This window comes from Leiobunum rupestre, chromosome 9, assembly GCF_980474605.1.
Source record: "Leiobunum rupestre chromosome 9, qqLeiRupe1.1.hap1, whole genome shotgun sequence".
NCBI classification, from domain to species: Eukaryota; Metazoa; Arthropoda; class Arachnida; order Opiliones; family Sclerosomatidae; genus Leiobunum; species Leiobunum rupestre.
In genome coordinates, this window is record NC_143392.1 from 1,963,382 (window position 1) to 1,983,619 (window position 20,238).

A 20,238-nucleotide genomic window follows, 5' to 3' on the forward strand; every position below is an offset into this window, starting at 1 on the left:
GATGATAGGCTTGGGCCGCGAGATGGGCTGGCCGCACGTACCGTAGAAAACGGGTGCGTGCGGAAACGAGGGTACGCCCGGTTAGCCAGCCTCTATCGGCTGCTAACCCCATGACCGACTCCCAAAGGACGTCCACCGAGGTGCTGGGGCCGTGCGAGTGCCCATCGTTGCATCGGCGAACGAGGGTAATGAGGCGGTGGTCGTCGCGGTTGGCATCAATAAACCGTTACGGATAATTGTGGGCTCTCAAAATAGCGTTTTGTACAATGTAGCCAAAATAATTCTTAAGGTGATTAATCCATTTGTTGGGAATAATGAATTCAGTATCAAGAATTCTTATGATTTAGTCGAAACATTAAGAAGTATAAAAGTGGGAGATAATTATGAATTAGGTAGTGTAGATATTATAAATTTATATACCAGGATCCCGATTAATAAAGCGTTAAAAATTTTAGAATGTAAATTAAAACATGAAAAAATTTTAAAAGCACAGAAGAATTTAAGTGTGGATACAATCATAGAACTCTGTCGCTTATGTTTAGAAAATTCTTTCTTCATGTTTGAAATAAGTATTATAAACAATTGAATGGGTTAGCAATGGGCAGTCCCTTATCACCGGTAATAGCCAATTTATTTTTAGAAAATTTAGAGGAAGATATTTTTACGGATCCGCAGCTTAAACTTAACGAAAAAAAATTTTTTGGAAAATATATATTAATTGTGAAGGACCAAAAGTATAATAATGACACGCTTTTGGGACTAATGAATAATTTGGACGATGACATTAAATTTACCTATGAGACAGAAAAGTATAAGAAGTTACCGTTCTCAGATATTTTAATAATTAGGGAAGGTGACAAACTAAAAAGTAGAATGTACCAAAAACCAACTCATGCACAATCTTTTATAAATTTTAAATCGTCACACCCCAGGAGTGTAAAGGTACGAATAGTTAAATTGTTAAAATATCGGATTGAAACCCTTTCGGATTGGCCTATAGAAGATAAAGCGCTATATAAAACACAATTATTGAATTGTAATTATCCTAAAAAACTAGTAGAAGACATTTTTGCGACAAATCTTGTAAAAGATTATAAAAACTACACGGTAACGAAAAATGATAACATATTAGTGTTACCTTATGTAAAATCAATAATAGAAAAACCAACCGCCAATTAAAACCATTAGGAATAAAACTTGTTAGCTCTAACCAATTAGGTTCATTGGGTTCGCTCTTAATTAAAAATAAACCGGATAAAAAATTTGATGAAATGACTGGAATTGTATATGAGATCGGTTGCAAATGCGGAAAAAAATATATAGGTGAATCGAAGCGGTATTTAAATGTAAGGATTAAAGAGCGTAAGAATTGTGTAAAAGAGGGCAATATGGAGAACGGGATAGCCGAACACATGTGGAGTTCTGGCGGCGACGGACACGCCATCAAGTGGGAAGAAGCGAGAGTGTTAGACAAAGAAAAAAATTGGTTCAGACGGACCTTCAAAGAAAGCATTTTTATTGCTGACAGTGGGAGTATGAATCTAAACGGGGGAAAGTTGAAAGTGAGTAATTGGGGCAGTTTTAAAAGGTTTTTAGACCATGAAAACGGAAGAGCGCGTACAACATAAATAACTGTACGCTGATTTTGCTATCTGTTTGTATTTGGATTTTTCGCCATTTCTATCTGGGTTGAAAAGGAGCGAGTGGGCTCGAAAAGCTTCCCCAATATTATTTTTAATAAAAGTTTATTTTAAACCATGAAGTATCTGTCTCTATAGTATATTACTTACTATTTACAAGTTTAAACTAACCATGGTTAAATTTTGCATTTATGATGTCGAATGTGATCTTACGCAAACTAAGCACACGTATTCTATACCCCTTAGCTACTCTTATTTACAGTCGATTTGCTATCGCTGAGTCCATTTTGTGTGTGTTTATGTCGTTGTCGCGCGATCCCCCGTCCGGTTCAAGTTTTTCGAGTTATCGCGGCAACCATACACTGGAGTTGCGCCGATAAATTAGTTAGGCTATTTCTTCTTCTAATAATTTAGGAATAGCACCTTTTAAAGAAAACAGTTTCGTTAATGAAATTAAACAAGCCATTAGAGAAAACGAATATGATTACCCCCATAATTCAATTTATTTGCTCTTTTTGAAAATAAGCTAAAAAGAATAAGAAATGCAGTTATATTAAGAAAATTTGGGCAACATTTGCAAATCACTCGATTGTCCAATCTGCTTAACACCTTTCGAAGCACCTGTAAAGACGAAAGGTTTGTAATTGCCATTTTACTTGTTTACTATAAAAAATATAAAAACACTTCTTTTTCAATTTTTACGTGAAAGGTTTAACTACTCCCTCGAAATTAAAAAAATAGTGAAATTTATATTATGCAACACTAGTGTCCATCTTAAAATGGGCAATGCGCGACGAATATAGAATAACCTTTTAAAATATACAAATGAAAATCTTCTGAAATATTTAAACAAACATTTATACAACTATTTAGCCTTAAGATTTAAAAAAATATTATACAAAAAGATTAAAACATGAATTAAAAAAAAGGTTTCTAATTGGAATTGTTTGACTTATTTACATTACAATATAAAAAAATATTATTTTTCAATTTTTACATAAACAAATAGGGTTTAAACTCTGTTCAGTTCGTCTAGCAATGAGCTCAACCTGTCCGAGGGTAAGGTTTTCTGATAAAACAGTTTACCGTCTCTAATTAACGCGTGGTGCCGAAAGAAAATCGTGTATAAAATTTTCGTAAAGCAGTTTATCCGGGTCAGCGCTAATAATTGGGAAGCTTAATAATTTTCGCTAATAACAATTTAAAATAATTAATAACATTCGGCACAACGCTAATCATTGTCAATTACATTACCAATAACTGTTCATTCTGCTGCTCAATTTCCGCCCCAAAAGCTGCAATTGAGCAATATCTCTTCCTTTCATTGCTAGTCCCGAATTAGTTTTTTTCCACGGTTGGGCAAATAAACGGTGTATGTACCTCCGCCATACGCATTTCCACGGTTTCTTCAAAAAACTGTGACTAGTAAAGAAAGAGTAAACAACCGGTAATATTTGATAACCAAGCGGCACAATATGAAGGAGCCCTCTACTCGAACCGAATATTCATTCGGATTAGCTGAAATAACATCGCGAAACATGGAAAAAGGAACTATCCCAAAAATGATTTAAAAAAAATTATCGTTACTTACGGGCAACAACTGTATGGTTGGGGAAGGCGTCTGTGGAACGACAACTCCTCCAGCACGAGACATCTAGAGTTAATATTAAATTATCGAATATAAATATTTGAGTATATGTGAGAGTTATAAAAAATTAAATACCTTGTCAAGCAAGAAGCTAACCACGTCACTTTTCAAGTGACTCGCTGCCAGCGCGCTTTGATCGTTGTACAAAGACTCAAAAATATCTAAGGGAATGTTATTTAGGGCTTTTTTCGTTAGATAAAAGGTTGCGGTTATTCTCTATCATCAACACAGGGTCAACATTTGCCACGGCTGCGTATATGTCCCGCTCGTATTTCTCCGCAAAAGTTGAAAAATTTGTAACATCGCTAGATGTCCCAAATACTCTCAATTAAGGTATCGGGCTCTTTTATCTGAAATGTTGCTTGACCGTATTTTCTGGCGAATTTGGCGAAAAATAGGAAAATTCGAGGATTCAGCTTGATAACTTTTACTTCTAAATACCCCATTATTGATCATGGTAGCTGCCAAACAAAAACGATCGGGCTCAAGGCAGTATGTACACGTCAGCGGTTTTCATAACGTTGTTCAAGAAACCCGGGTCTACGAATTGTACTTTTCCCTTCGGTAATGGCAATGATAAAGGTTTTTGCAGTTTAGGCTAAAAGAAAATGCTTAACCGCTTACGGACGCTATTAAATTAATTATCATTAAATAACCAGGGTACCATTAAATCCCGTCGCATTTCCATAAGTTGGCTCATCAATGATGAAAGGTTTTCCTCAGTCATTGATGAACAATGGATGCCATAGTCGGTGATTTCAACTTTTCTAGACGCAACCTTCTTCGTAAATTTTGAAAATACGAAATAAGCAACTTACGGCTCCATTTCCAAGTGGTCCGAATGATCCAGGAATGGCATCAAAAATATGGATAAACTGTAAAAGCTTTCCGCTTGTAGATGAAACAAATATATTTTAAAGTTCAATTTCCTTTGCTTCTTAAAATTCTACATCATCAAATCTTTGATAGAATGTTTCGTTCCTTTGAAAAAAAATTGTTAATGTAACGATGAATTGATTTAAAACATCGAGCAGTTTATAAAAATTGCTAATAACTTTGGCATTTCGACTATTTTTCGCTTTTTTGGGATATTCCCGTCAGAGCTAGAGAAAGAAAAACAAATTGACGAACCACTCCGTTTCATTATGAAGATTTAATATATAATAAAATTGGTAAATAGGAGGACTGCGTTTTTAGATACCAATACCTTTGTCCAAGTGTTTCCCATTTTCCGCATAGGGATTAGATACATTGTCGGTCTTTTCATCGTACCTGTCAAGATAATTTAAATTGTAACCTAACCTAAAAATCAATGCTAAATTCGCAAAAAAAAAGTTTTTTTGGTTGACCTAGCTGATGTTATTAATAAATTAATTACTTTTTGTCGCGTCATCTAATGGATGCCGGCTTTTGTCTGGGTGAATTAAGGTCAGTCAAGATTGGCTCGGATTTGTACCGAAAAATTTCTAGTTGGGTTTTATTTTGGTTTGCAATGATGAAATCGACGATGTTTTTGTCGGTTGACATTGGGGGTTTAATTGACTCGTCGAACTCTCCAAACTCTCTTTTTCATCATCCCCATCATCGCTCGATTCTGGCATATCCGAGTACTATGCTGCGTAATCACGGTGATTCTTGTTGAAATTTTTTTCCCACTAAGTATCGTTAATTGTCGCATAGCTTCATGTATTCCGCACTTTTTTTGTGAAGGAGTTCCCCAACGACAAAGATGTTCTTTTGTTCAACACTTGAAAGAACTGGAACGACGCGGAAAACGTGTACAAATTACTTTACTTGGTCTTTAATAAGCGCGATCGTGGATTAAAGTGGACTGAACGACTCTTAGTTTGGGTCATTGGGGTTGCGAAATTCTCTAAGGTACGAAAGCGACCGGTTTATTAGTACTAACGTGCGGATACTTGTCTATGATGCCTTGAAAAGTTTTCGGAGCTATTGTTGGGCCAGTAAGGAAAAAAAACATTAGATTTGAGAAAAAATAATTTAACTAGGAAAACTTACACGTCAGAGAACGATTCCCGCTTTCTACGACGGCGAAAGCAAGGAATTGTTTTTCTTTCCCGAAAAAATTAAAACTTTTATTAATTTATTATGTTATGGATTGCGCGCAAAGTAGAATACTCTATGTGTTAAGTGTTAGTTTAACTTATAGAACTTGCTAAGTATTTCAAGTTTTGCCGCCTGACGGCGGCGCGCACTCACTTCGCTCGAGCGCTGGGGACGAGCGGTGCCTCCCCATCCCCATACTAAAAAAAGGGATGGGCCGTCTATAACGCGACCGAGAGGGCAGCACCGCGCCTAACGCACCGAATATAGTCGGGCGTTGAATGTTTTCATTAAGTTTTGGCGCCTCTCCAGCCTCATACTAAAAAAAGAGATGCACCATCTATAACGCGACCCAGAGGGCAGCACCGAGCCTTACGCACCGAATATAGTCGGGCATAAAACGTATTCGAGTTATTGGCGCCTCCTGGCGCCCCAAACTAGCTACTCAAGCTGGGCCGTCTATAAAGCGACCTAGAGGACCAGTACCGAGCCTAACGTGCTAAGTATAGCCGGGCGTACTCTTTCGGTACGATAACGAGACGTAACAGCGCTAACGTTCCCGAGTAAGGGAGAAAAGTGTCGCGTGACCGAGTACTGGCCGAAGGAACGCGTTGCTTTAAGATTCGAGGATTCTTTTAAACGCGCACGTTTCATTTCTCTAAAATACTTTCGACTAACTTTAAACGTGTTCGGGTACCACGAGAGTTTGCCAATAAGACCGGATCCCTACGAAAACAACTTAAACTTGTTCGGAAATAACGATAAAAATTAAAAGATGTTTACGCCAGGTAACCCGGAAACTTACCCACGAATAAGACGTTCCATGACGAACTTATAGATGCCGTTATATTTAACTAATGCAAAACTTAAGCGTAAGAGATAGTTTAATATTATATACTAAAAACTACGTATTTACAAAAAAAACGTCGAAATTTAAAATCAATTACAAAAACTTCATGATGTTTAGATTTTTTCCCTTTTTCTTTCCGCCGTCTTGGCTAGACAACTTCTTCTCGTTACCATCTTGGGAAGAAGACGCGAGATGTCTTTTCGACGCACTACGAGACGACGGGGCCTTTAGTGGAGAAATTAACCTCGGCAACGGCGGCGGCAAGTTCTTTAAATGGCGCCGTTAAATCGTCCTCTTTACCCATCGCGACGGACGAACCTTTTAGGAAAGAAACGTTTTAGTTTCCAAAATTAAGAAAAAAGAGAAAGACGTCTAAACTTACTATCTATCTTGGCCCAAACGCGCATCTTCAGATCCAAAGTTGTTTTTTAAAGGCACGTTCCCGGAACATATTGGAATAATTAAATCTTGTATCTGACCCTGTTCACGTATTTTCAAAGTTTTCGGCCATATATCGTCGATATTTTTCGACTTGTGAAATCGAGTAATACCTGAAGGCTTTCGCGATACTGTCGGAGACGCGCGAATTATGAACCGTTTCGATCGAGGAAGTTTTCGGAATGATCCGTTTTACCATTACGCGCTGCCTTAAATAGCCAGTCAGGCGGATTGAGGAACAACCGCGTCCCCGACGTCCGTTCTCGACCTGCTCTCCCGGACGTTCGCGCCGACGGCGAGGCGAGAAGGGGAGAGTATCCGAAATAATCTCCAAAAACGTATCACTCTTTGCCCAATCACCAATCGAATCAGCGCACCAGTTCGGCAAACGGAGCGCGAACTGTATCGAAAACGAGCTATCTTCGGTCCGATCACTTAACGGATCGCGTTCTGTATCTTCGACAACGGATCTTTTAGACGATCACTTAACCGATCAGCAAACGTTTCACGAAGTCGAACGCGAAACCAATCGCTAAAAGATCGGCAAACTGATTTCTCGTGACGTATCTTTTAGCGGATCTCGAAATGGATCACCAAACCTAGCTCTCACGTCGCTTCATTTAGGAGATCACCGAAGGATAAACGATCACCCAAAACGACCACTTAACCGATCACCAAACGGAGCAGCCGCAACGACACCCACGGACGATCACGAACCAGATTTATCGCGAAGTATCTTTTGGGCGATCAGGAAACGGATTAACAAAACGATCACCCACGACGTATTGCCTACGGTAAAAGATACCTTTTAAATTAACCTTAGGATTTAAAATTAACCTAATACTTTAAAATAAACTGTTTAAAATAGAGTATCGGTTAGTGTCTTAAACTTAATTCAGATTAGGTTTAATTAAAAAGGCATAGGTTACGTAGGATGATTTTGGTTATGAATATTAATAGGTTTGTTGGATTAATATCGGGTTGACTATACTTAAATGCGTAAGGCTTGGTGCTGTCCTCTAGGTCACGTTATCGACGGCCCATCGCTTTTTTTAGTAAGGGGCTGGGGAGGCGCCGCGCGCCCCTAGCCCTCGAGCGTAGCTAGTGCGCAGCGCCGTTAGGCGCCAATACTCAGAAAAAATTCTCAAGACATAGTATTTGACATTATTCTAATTTAAGGTTAGGTTGGGTTAGCTTAAGTTGGGAATCGTGGGTGGGGAGTAGCTATTTTTTCTTAAAGCTAGGACTTCGAATCGGGCCCCCTTCAACCACGCTTTTTTCTCTTTTTTTCGCGGTTAAAGGGGTAAAAATCCGAAAAAAATACCCAAAAAAAAAGAAATTTAAATTAGCAAAAAAATATATAAAAATATAAATTAGAAAAAAAAACCATTTCGTAAATCGTCGACCGCGGGATTCGCTCCGAAGCTCTTCCCCTCCGCCACGTCGTCGACTTTGACAGTCGCGGCTTCGAAAATCGAGGTACCCCGGGCGACTTTGTCGAAAAATATGTCCCGAGTATTAACTCGCTTAAGACCACTTACGGAAGTTTCTCAGTAGATGTTTAGACCCGTTTTTTATGCAATATGGAAAGGAAACGTTACAAATTATACGAAACGCGCGTGGTACACGATAATCTTCCGGGATTTTTAATAAATCATCGAGATGTCGCGACTTGGTACGCCACCCAGGAGGAGGTAGGCGGGAGTACATGCGCGTCTATTTAGCTTTCGCGAAAACCATAAGCGAAGAGACGGCGAAACGCCTGACAGAGGACGCGAGTAGTACGCCCTGTTACGACGCAAAAAAGGTGGGGGGCGCTTTTCGCCTCGAAACGAACGGTCGTGGGAACCACCGTCCAAACTTGGGTCAAACCGGTGACTCCAGCCACTGGCTCGGACGAGCCCGGTTGTAGTTTTTGGCCCGACGCCCCCGAAGAAGCGCGCCAATCGAGTCCTATCGCGCCCCGTGCGCCGTTACCAAACTTCATTGTGGAGTTGGATGACGAGCCAGACTCGTTCGATAGGCTAATATAAGCGGAGGATTGGGAAAACAACGGAGCCCCCATCTCGGACAGCGTCGAACCGCTCCCCCCCCCCAATCATGCCCCGTTTGCCGTTGTCGAATTTTAATGTCGAATTTTAATGTCGAATTCGAGGTCGAAGATGACTTCCTCGATGATACTTTAGACGAGGCTGAGGACTGGGAGGATTACAGACAGCCCATCCCGGAGAGCGCTGAGGCGACCCAGTCTTCCTCGAAACGCGTAAAATACGGTAAATTTAGCATCGAGTTGACGAAGGAAGACTGGGTTATCGACGCGGAGGAGGGGTTATACAATCACCGTGTCTGTCCTGCGAACGCGTTCGCATTTTCGGGGCAAAGGGTAATCATTGCGTACGCAGTTACTCAAATTTCTGCTTTCGCAGATTCTCGAAGGGTGACCGTTAACGGATTAATTTGCGGTTGGGTTTGGTTTGGATTGTGAATGTTGAGTTCGTGTTATGATGGTTGTGGATGTTGAGTCTGTAGTGTTTGTATGGGCGTTTTCTCTCCAACTTCTTCTTAATGACTTTGGGACGGACTGAGTGCTGAGTGTTATGAAACCTCTCAACGTTCAATGGCATGTTTCCACCAATTGTACACGGTATTCGTCTTAGTATCAATTTACGATTTTTTGGCGCCGGCCGGGAATCGAACCCGGGTCTGCCTCGTGCGAGAGATGTACTCTAACCACTCAGCCACCAACGCTTGTAAAGTCATGGTGTTTTTCTAAAAAACCGCTTTGGCGAATGTCCTTTGAAAAGTTATAACGTTAGGTACTACAATTTATTCTACATTATTTTAAATATTTATAAATTAAATTAATCTTATATTTATTCTACATTATTTTAAATATTTATAAATTATATTAATCTTATATTTAATTAAATATTTTAGTATTTTAATGTAAAATTTTATCGTGATCAGGAATTGAACACGGGTCGCATTGTAACAAAGCGGATAGTTCACCGCCGAGCCATTGACTTCCTTAGCGAAAATTTTAAAGTAAAGGAACAATTATGATAAGGCGGGTTTTTTTACTAAACGGATTAATTCAGTATCTGTATATATTGTTTATTGAACTTTGTTTGTTTATTCTTTGGTACGGTTTTTTGTTTTGTTTTAAATTTTTGTTAAATTCTTAACAAAATTTGGTTAAAACACAAAAAGTAGTTAATTGTTACCTTTTAATAACGCTTAGAAAAAGGATAATTATTCAAAACTCTAGAGGAAACTATATCAAAGTAATAAGATAGCGCCACCGTGTGGAGAACTATCAATCAACCCGGGTAAAAAAAATAATATCTTAAATTTTTCGAACTTTAGTCAAATCTCGACGGGTAAAAAAACACACAAAATAAAGGTATATAAGGCCGTTGCCGTCAATTTAGAAGATTTAGCCTTTCTTAGTTCTTGGCTGTCAGACGAACTACTACAGGACGGGGTCCTGGTGTCGGTCAAAAGTTATGAAGTAACTTTGCGGTTTTAATTAGTATGTTCGGTCTTCGGTCAAGAAAAGAGTTAAATTGTGTTTCGCGTTTGGAACGTGAGTGAATGGACTTAAGTGTATGAACAGTGCGTGTTTAAGACTGAAAGTGTTAAAGTAATTGTAAACTAACTCAAGGCAGTTGTAAGATAAAATTGATTGTTATTATTTTTTGGATTGTAATAACCTAATTATACCCTTGAAATTATCAACTCAACCTGTGAAGCTAATTAAGTGTAAGTGTGTTTTGGTTTATTTTTCAATCACGATGAACTAAGACAAATCTAGTCTTAGACACTTGAGTACCAGTTCCGTAAAATTACGTAGAAGGGATATATATTGTTGGGATTTTGATGAAAGTTAAATCTAGAACGTTCCATAGACTGTTCTGAATAGAAAAAAACATTTATAATTTTGCATAATTCTGGTTGCCATTTTATTTTCTAATCACTCGCCGACAACATTACAGTTCTGGCAATCCCGAATCAAATAAATTTTAGATATAACGGCGACGAGAAATTATTCTCGTAAATTTATCCCGCGACCTTAGGGAATATTCTTTTAACCAAATTTCGATAATCTATCGTTTAATTAAAATTGCCCTGATATAAAATGAGCGGCAAGTATTTCGTAAGCGAGAAAAATACAAATACCCTCTGTAGATATTTATTTCATTAAAATTTGCTGTGTATTATATTCAACTGATAAACTTGTACTGTAAAAGGGTTTAGTTCAATTTTGCATTGTTATAGTACGTCTAACTCACTGTTGTAACTACTTAACTTATGATATTCCAAATAAATTAAAATTGGTCGTTTCGTCTCAATTATTATAATTAAAATTTTATATAACTCTATATTGCTCAGTAGGCACAAGTAGACACGTGCCTATGTTCAAACATTTAGGCCTATTTTAGGGTTCTCTAAAAGTTTAAAAAAAATTGCCTCTGGTGCCTCCAAATGTGATTTTCAAATTTTATTTATTTTTAAAAATTGGTCATCTAGCCCCCTAAAAAAAGGACTCCCATTCAATTCGAATTTCTAAGAGTCCTAAGTGGCCCTAACAAAACGTTCTCTTTTGAACCACCTATACTCGAAATCAATAGTACTTGAGTACACAACCAAAGGCAGCGAACTCTGTGGTTTCTGCTTTTGGTAGTGTACTCTTATAACATTGATATAGAGTATATGACAAAAGACTGGCCTGGGATGGGGAAGTCTAACGTGCAAAGAAAGCTGCAAAAAAAAACCACCTGGTCGCCCCAGTGATAACTAAGCTCCAACCAACAAAATAAGCATAAGCTTAGTTTCTAGGAATTATACAAAAGGGGGCATAAAGTGAGAAACTGGATTTCTTTAATACGACTTTAACCGTTGCAACGCTTAAACGAAGGGAAATCCACGCGGAGCTGAAGTCAAAGCGTAAAGCATCGTACCAGTCACTACTTTGAATAGAGAACATCCTGGGGATTAGGGTTTTATCTCTTTTACACTTTGTCCCTTTAGCGAAATCACGTGATATCAGTGACCTTCGGTGGTCGCACTTGTCCCAGATAACGCGCGTTTCTTCATTTCGTTTTCTGCTCCTGAACAAAGAGGTAGTTCTCAATTTCGATTCTTCACCCAGTCAAATTTTTTCAAAGTCTCTTCGGAGACTAACTTTGCGAAACAGCCTTTTTAAAGGCTATTTAGCTGTTTTAAGCTAATTTTTAAACAGCCTTTTTCAAGGCTAATTAGCTATTCTAGCTAAATTATTCAAAAAGCCTTTTTCAAGGCTAATTAGCTATTCTAGCTTAATTATTGAAAAAGCCTTTTTGAAGGCTAATTAGCTATTCTAGAAAAAATATTCAAACAGATTTTTTCAGGGCTTTGATGTAGCTGGTATTATTAAAAAGTCTGTTTGAAGACTACATAGCTTTAACTAAGGTTTATTTTCTTAAACCTTTTTAAGGTTATTTCGGTATTAGTATATAAAAGTAGCATTTTGAAATATGAGTACCAGAAAATTTTTATCCAGGTCCCAAAAACGAGAAAAACGGAAAAGGGAAGATAGTTTCGTTAGTAGTCAGAAAGGTGCAATGGCACGTTTTTTTGAAATCGTCGGCGCAAAGCCATAACTATAGTTCTGAGAAAAACCTAGTCAAAGAATTGGGAAAGGGTTTAGAATCCTTGGGGACTGATAACAGTCACTGTTAAGTAATACTGCTGAAGTTCTTCCGAAACGTCAGTACTGATATGGAAACGGAACTAACTCATGAAGGAGAAATTGCAGAAGTAATTGTAAACCCCAACTCTAACCATGCACAAAATACATCAAACAACGTGTCCAATTCAAAAGAAATGCGCTTACACGCGTTGAATAACTTGGATATTAGTCTAGATAAAGATTGCCTTCCAGTTCAGCCTAAACTAAATCCTTTTCCTAAAAGAATAATTGGCGGTAAAAATCGAGGTTTCAATTCTTCCTGGTATAACAAATATCAAATGATTGAATATTCAGTTGCAAAGTATGCAGTGTATTGTTTTTGTTGCCGTCATTTTTAAGGCAGTAGAAACACTGCATTTCTAAAGGGATTTTCGGATTGGAAAAACATGGGGAGACAATTCGAAGAACACTTCACTTCCAACTAGCCTACAAAATGTACTTAGACTATATGGAATCCAAATCCCGTGGATCAATAGTTTGCCAGGTTAACGATCACCAGGGGCGTATAAACCATTAGGCAAGGTAGGCACGTGCCTAGGGCCCCATTTTTCTAGGGGCGCCAAAACTGATAAAGCCCCAAGGTCCATGTACTTGGCTTGCCCCTACTCAAAAAAACGCCGAAGAGGTTTGGGGAAAAACGCCCTTCCTTAGCTGACCAATGCCAAGAGGCGCCAAATTTTTCTGTGCCTAAAGGCGCCGAAAGGATTAATTCGCCCCTGACGACCACCATAGACTAGACGTTATTAGAAACAGAGAGGTCGTATCTACACACGCGGAAGTGATTATTTTATGTGCCCAACAAGATTTAGCACTTCCGGGGAACACTTACACATCCGCCGACAATATTGGGAATAGGGGAAACTTTATTGCAATATTAGAACTTTTAAAAAGAAAATGTCCTGATTTAAAAGCCAAGTGCGTTAATATGCCGAATAATGCCAAATATTTGCACAGCACCATACAAAACGAAATAATTGGCATTTGTGCAAGTTTAGTGAGAAAAATTATTGTTCAAGAGGTCAACGAAACACGAGACAACGCGGGAGTAGAGCAGTTAAGTCTTTGTATTCAATATACTAAAGCAGAAATAGGTGTCGTAGAATGATTTATAGGGTTCACAGATTTACACAAGTTTGATTCTGATCAGCTTGGCAATTATAAATCTTTTAAAAGAGGGTGGTTTCAAACTGGAGAATTGTGTTGCACAGATTATGACGGAGCTAGTGTAAGTAGGTGGCCATTGTCCGTACGTTCATTGCTACGCCCACCGCTTAAATTTAGTTTTAGTTGACTGTTGCTCCAAAATATCGACAGTTAGGGAATTACTTGGTTTGGTTCAAGCCATTTACAACTTTCAAAGCAATTCGGTTATTAGAAGTGAATATTTTGAAAACTGTCGAAAAGATCTAGGGTACGACTTACTGAAAATGCCACAAAGCTTCGACACTCGATGGTGAAGTTCCGTAGTTTTAACTTCAGAGAATCTGATTGTCAACGGAAAACCCGACGAGGCTGCTGAGTGTCGTGGGTATATATCCCAATTACATAACTTAAACAACTTAATATTAGTCGTTGCATTAGACGAAGTATTAGGCGTAACAAATTCCCTGTCGGGATATTTACAAAGTTCCAAAGTTATTTTTACGGAAGCCGTTGCCATTTGCCAAGCTACTGTCAAGACCTAAGAAGATTCTAGAAACTTTGAACGCTTTGATTCTATTTGGGAAGAAGCTACTAAAATCGCGGAATCGGCTTTTATTGCAATACCTGACCGTAACAGCGAACCATTAGCTTTACGTAAACGTAAAATTATCCCTAACAGGAGATTAACAAGGCAAGCAGTACGCTCAAAAATATCCAAGTAAAAAATAGACCTAAAGAAAATATTGATAACAGTACTGGCATCGTTTATAGGATCCCGTGCGAATGTGAAAAAATATATATATTGGACAAACAAAACGGACGTTTAAAATTAGAAAAAACGAACATGAGAAATGTATCAAGGAGGGGAATGAATACAACGGCATAGCAAAACATGTCTGGAAAAAACAGTAGGGCATGACATAAAATGGGAAGATTCGAAAATTTTATGCAAAGAAAAAACTGGTATAAACGCCTGTTCAAAGAAGATGCATACATAAAAAAATGGGGGACGTTAAATCTTGACGAAGGCGCTAACGCGGATATTAAAAAGTGAGGTAACATCCTATAAAAAAGGAATGATTGGCAAAAACACGCAGCTGCGAAAAAACGAGCTTTCTTTAAATGTTGAAACAATGGATTGTAATCAGTTGATAAAGAACCTCGAGCTCGAAAGCTCCTGTTAAGAAAAAATAAATAAATTTTTTGAAACAACAACTCCATGAGTATTCGTCTTTTTACAAATTTTATTTCATAGGAGATTAAAACCAAGTAAGGTAAAAAATACAACGGGTAGCAGGGAAACTGAAGCAAAAACCCTAATAGACCAGATGAGGTCCACCTTTTTCGAATTAATAGACAAATTTATTTCTGAAATTAAAATCCGGCTATTAGAAAACTCTGATCTATATAATGGTATCATGGCGTCTGAGCCTAACTCTGAGACCTTGATTCCATAAAAAGTCAAATTAAAATGGCGAGAAATCTAGTTATCCCCAAAAAAATTAACAGCGTAAGCGACTGCTTCCACTATTTAATGCCCATGGAAGATGTCTTCCCTGACCTTGTTAAGTACTACAAAGTTGTTCAATGCATTCCTGTCGCAAACACCATCTCAGAAAGAAGTTTCAGTTCCCTGAAAATAATAGAAAAACGTCTTCGAACAACTATGGGAGAATTTAGACTTTCAAATCTGGCTACGTTGTCCATTAATCGGGTTTTGTCGAATTGTTTAAAAGAAAACCCTAATTTAGTGGTTGACGAATTTGGTAAAAGCTCATATCGAAGAGTATTATTCTTTGATTAAATTGCGAGGGCAGAAAATTTTATCTTTCCTAAGAAAACGTTTAAATTAACATATTAGTGTCATAATTTTTAAATTTTAACTATAGTCAAGAAAATTCTTTAAAATCGGACATTTCAAAAATAAAATATATAGATAGGGGGGTCTTTAAATCAGACCGGGCCTGTGTGTTAAAAATTCCTGGCGGGGGTTCTGATTAGTAAGACTTATTTAGGTCTTAAATAAGGGTAAAGTAGGTCACGATTTCAAAGACTATTTCACACTTAAATAAGACGTAGTTTAAACTCAAAAATGTCTGTATTTTTTAGTTACATTTTCGTTTAAATTAAGTCTTAAATGAGTTTAATATTAGACTGAAATTAAGAAACTGTAGAACAAAATATATCTTAAATGTTAAGATTAATTGGAGTCTTAAATACGGTCCAAATATTAAGACTAAGTAAAATCAAGAATGTATTTATTTATATTTAGGAAGAATGATTATGTTGCGACAATCACCGGGCACGTTGAACGCCTTTCCCCCGTCTCGCGCGGGGGGAAGACAAAACGTCACCGGCGTTAGATTTCCATCGCTAACTATTCGTTTTATTTTAAGCGGAGGAGCGTACTGGGGGGACCAACGAGTGGATTGAGAGAAAGGCTAAAACCGTCTCGACATAGACATTCTCCCTAAATATAAATAAATACATTCTTGGTAAAATATAAGTTTTATGCGCTTATTTAAGACTTTATCTAAACAAATATACCTGCAAGCTAAATGCTTGTATAAGAGTTATTTTAGTCTTGTTTAAATCGTAAATATAATATTTAAATTTCTGCTTTATTTAAGATTACTTTAAGTTTATAATTATTAAATTTAATATATCGGATATTTTTTACAAAATGGTTTACTTAGTTTTTATATTTTGACCGTATTTAAGACTCCATTTAATCTTGACATTTAAGATATATTTCGTTCTACAGTTTCTTCATTTAAGTCTAATATTAGACTCATTTAAGACTTAATTTAAACGAAAATGTAACTAAAAAATACATTTTTTTTATTTAAGTGTGAAATCTACTCTTTGAAATCGTGACTTATTTTACCCTTATTTAAGACCTAAATAAGTCTTTCTAATATGTTAACAAATGTTTTTGTTTCATAATGAATTTTAGACTTAATTTATACTTCAAAAATACTAAATCCTATTTTATCCTGATTCTATCCCTAAATAAGACGTCGTTTTGGTAAGGGTACATATCTTAGAAAAACACAAGGGCTGCTAACTATCAATTTCACAGATTACGCGTTTTATAAAAATATTTTTTCTACTACACGTATTACGCCGGAGTACAGAAACACTATACAAAATATTTTATTGTATTACCAGATATAACACGGTATTACTACATGCACAAGTAGCTTACTTTTGCTACAAAGTATTACACAGCGCTACAATATATTACAAGATGTAATATCTATTTGTTACGGAAAACTCACGAAAACAAATAGACATTATTACTTTTTACTCCACCATGACAAAAATCAGTTCCTCTATTACAAGATGCTTTAAAATATTGTACCGGAATACAGATTCTGTATTGGTATTAAAAATATATCATAAAATCAGATATTAAATTTTAATTTAATTAAAATAATTTTAGGAGACAAGATACTTCATGACTAAAATGTGATTGTTTTAATAAAAATACATATTGTAAATATGTATTTTTATTAAAATAATCACAATTTAGTCATGAAGTATCGAGTCTTATAAAACTATTTTAATTTATTTCGCAAAAACCATGACTTTGAACAATTTTAAAATTCATAATTACATGATAATGGTATAATCAGGAAACTATATAGGTATACACTTGAAATATCCAAGGTTTTATTGGTGCGGTGTTACGAAAGCGCGTCGAAATAAGGTGGGGCTTTAAATTACGTAAGTGTAAGACGTAACACGAATTCAAATTCATTGGCTCAAGCTTTGCCAGGAAAAGAATTGGTCGCCATGGTAACAAATAGGGGTTTTACCCGCTCAAAAAAGGCTTTACAAACAATGTATTTAAGAACCCTCAATTTGTTATCTAACTGAAGATTTAGAAGTAATTATAATGTTCTTCTCAAAACTAGTGTAGTTATACCAAGAACCCATAGACGCACTAAGAAGATAGGAATGGAAATTTTGCTCGATCACCTCCTAATCTACGTTCTTTATTTCGGAGGCGGAGCCACAGTCTCTTCTACCACTATCTTGGCGCTACCTAGTAGATGACGCGTAAGAATTGATGGGAAGTAGAAGAAGACTTTTTTAAAAAAAATAGATTAGGAGGCTCCACATCGGGCTTAATCTATGATTACGTGTTCTTTAAACGTTTATGGGCTCTTGGTTATACCTAATTTCAAACATAGAGAGTCCTCAATAAGACTCCGGAGTTATGTAGGGAATCGCAAAAACCTCCAGCACTTCTCCCTCCACCCTCCAGTCCTAGTGGCACTCTTTTTCCCTCCGTCCCTCCGCCTGAAGACTATCGCTCTAGCATTTTCACTCCGTCCTTCTACCATCTAGTCATAGTGGTACTCTTTTCCCCCCGTCTGAAGACTATCTCTCCAACACTTCTCCCTCTGTCCCTCTACCCTCCAGTCATAGTGGTACTCCTTTTCCCTCCGCCTGTAGACTATCGCTCCAACACTTTTCCCTCTGTCTCTCCACCCTCCAATCATAGTGGTATGGTTTTTCCCTCCATCCCTCCGGAGTAATCGTTCTATCCTCTAACAGTAGACTGGAGTCGTTGCTAGGTTTCAGAAAGAGTCTAGCCTAAGTTTTAATTCATCAGCCTAGGCCATCACTGAAAATGGCTGGAAATTCGCCTTTCAACGAACGGATGAACTGGTCTTCTTGGAACTCTTGGGAGCGTTCGCTATGTATGTTGCAGATGTTGACCTCTGGATCATGGTCATGGTATTTTCCCGGAGACTGTCAAACAGACCAAAGAAACCCAGTAGAAACTGTGTTGAACCTCTCTCCCAGCCAGTTGGAATGCAGCCGTTTCTTTCCCCAAGAACATAGCAGTCGTGCCTTCAAAAAATATTCCTTGTTCGTGACAATTATTAAGTTTCGGCTTACCAATACGCTCATACGGTAATTGATTGATAATGTTGCCTTCGGCACTGCCTAAGTAGAACGTTACCGGTACATTGTTAACTAGGAATTCCCGAGTGATGAGCTTCGATGAACGCATAAAGTTTAGTCGAACCACAGGAAAGCGAATGGCGTTGACTTAATTTGTTCCCCGTTTCCTCGAGTGTGGTCGACGCTTATGTTGATTCTCACATTGGGAGGCGACATGACCAACTCTGGAACATTTGTGATACGTAGTCTTGCCGTGAGAGCAATCCTTGACACAGTGTATCTCACCGCCTCGTAAACAAACGTATGGTGGTGGATTCGCTTATCTGGATGCTGATCGAGAGCGACGCTTTCATGGTGGTTTGGACGAACTCAGCTCTGCATCCTGGTTGCGGACGCTGTTTACAGGAAAAGTCTTACCTTGGAACACGATCTGTTCAGTCTTTGTAGCAACGATCGTTAGGGCTTCGTTTATTACCGCCTAGAGTTTGATGCTGACCTCGCCATTCAGTCACCGAAAGATTATCGTTCTTATTGGTACATCTTCCGGCCACGATTATCCACAAAATGCCACTGGAATGTCAACTTGATCATCGGTCAAATCGGAAAATGTGAACCGCCTTTGTAGCAGCTGCACCCGCTTGAAATACTGACTGTATTCTTCGCCTGATTGACGCTGAAAACGCAAAACAATTGAAACGTTTGCTGAAAAGAGTTTGTTTCTAACCTTGGTTTTGTGCTTGTTGCAGCCTTATTCTAGTGGCTAGTAGGCCACACTTTGAAGCTCTTTGGTGCTCTCTTAACTCATCGTAGGAAAATGGGGAAAAAAACTGGCATACTTCTCATTTCACGCCCTACAACTCCTCAAAAGTTTTGAAACACCCTGTATACTAATTACATACAAAACCAAAATTAATGCAAAAATCTTTGAAACTTATCTTCGATGGAGGAACAATGGTTTTTTATACGTTTATTTTTTCAAAAGTATTGTCGTGTTCCGAATCCGGATGACATCCATAGACAGGTTGTTATAAGATTAAATTTAAAAGGCTTACGATCAGCCTTCCTTGTGAAAATCGCTCTATAGACTATTGCGATTATCTGCTTAATTTATACTTTGTAAGATTTGAGCAGCTCAATTTATCGTAAAAAGTGCCAATCACTTGGCGTCAAATTAGCAGAAGTGTTGACATCTCTATTGTTTGAAAAATCAGTAAAACGTTGATGAATTCCGCAATTTTAAACCAACAGGCGAAGCATCTAGTTTTAAATGTTATTGCTATCTAAATTCCAATCAAGAATGCAATTGTCATTTTCTAAGCAATGGGATAATTCTCAGTTTGCGATCACGAAAACTACTGAGAGAACGCGAACAAACCAGACATGTTGTAAGTCGGCGAATTGTTTCGCTTTAGCTTTACTATTTTTAAGAATTATATAAGATGTTCAATATCACCATGCATCGCCTACATGACCTCGCAAATCCTAAGGGCTGATTCTGAATGCTTTGATAGTTAGGAAGTAAGTTTTTATGTGGAATAAAATATGGACGCCTTTTTCAAGAGATATGTCGAAGGATTTCCTAATTATTTCATAGTTTTATCTGTGAGAACGATAGAAGTGAGCGAGTTCAATGCAAGACTTAAAAATTTATAACCTAGCTCTTAAGTTATAATTTTTAAAATTACTTGAGATACTTCTTCGTCAATTGCTTAATTATGTTTTTAATTTTATAAAAAGTTTTTTCATCGTTTGGCTAAAGTTGAAATATAAGATCTTTTCGCATCAGCTGTTTGAAATAGCTCCT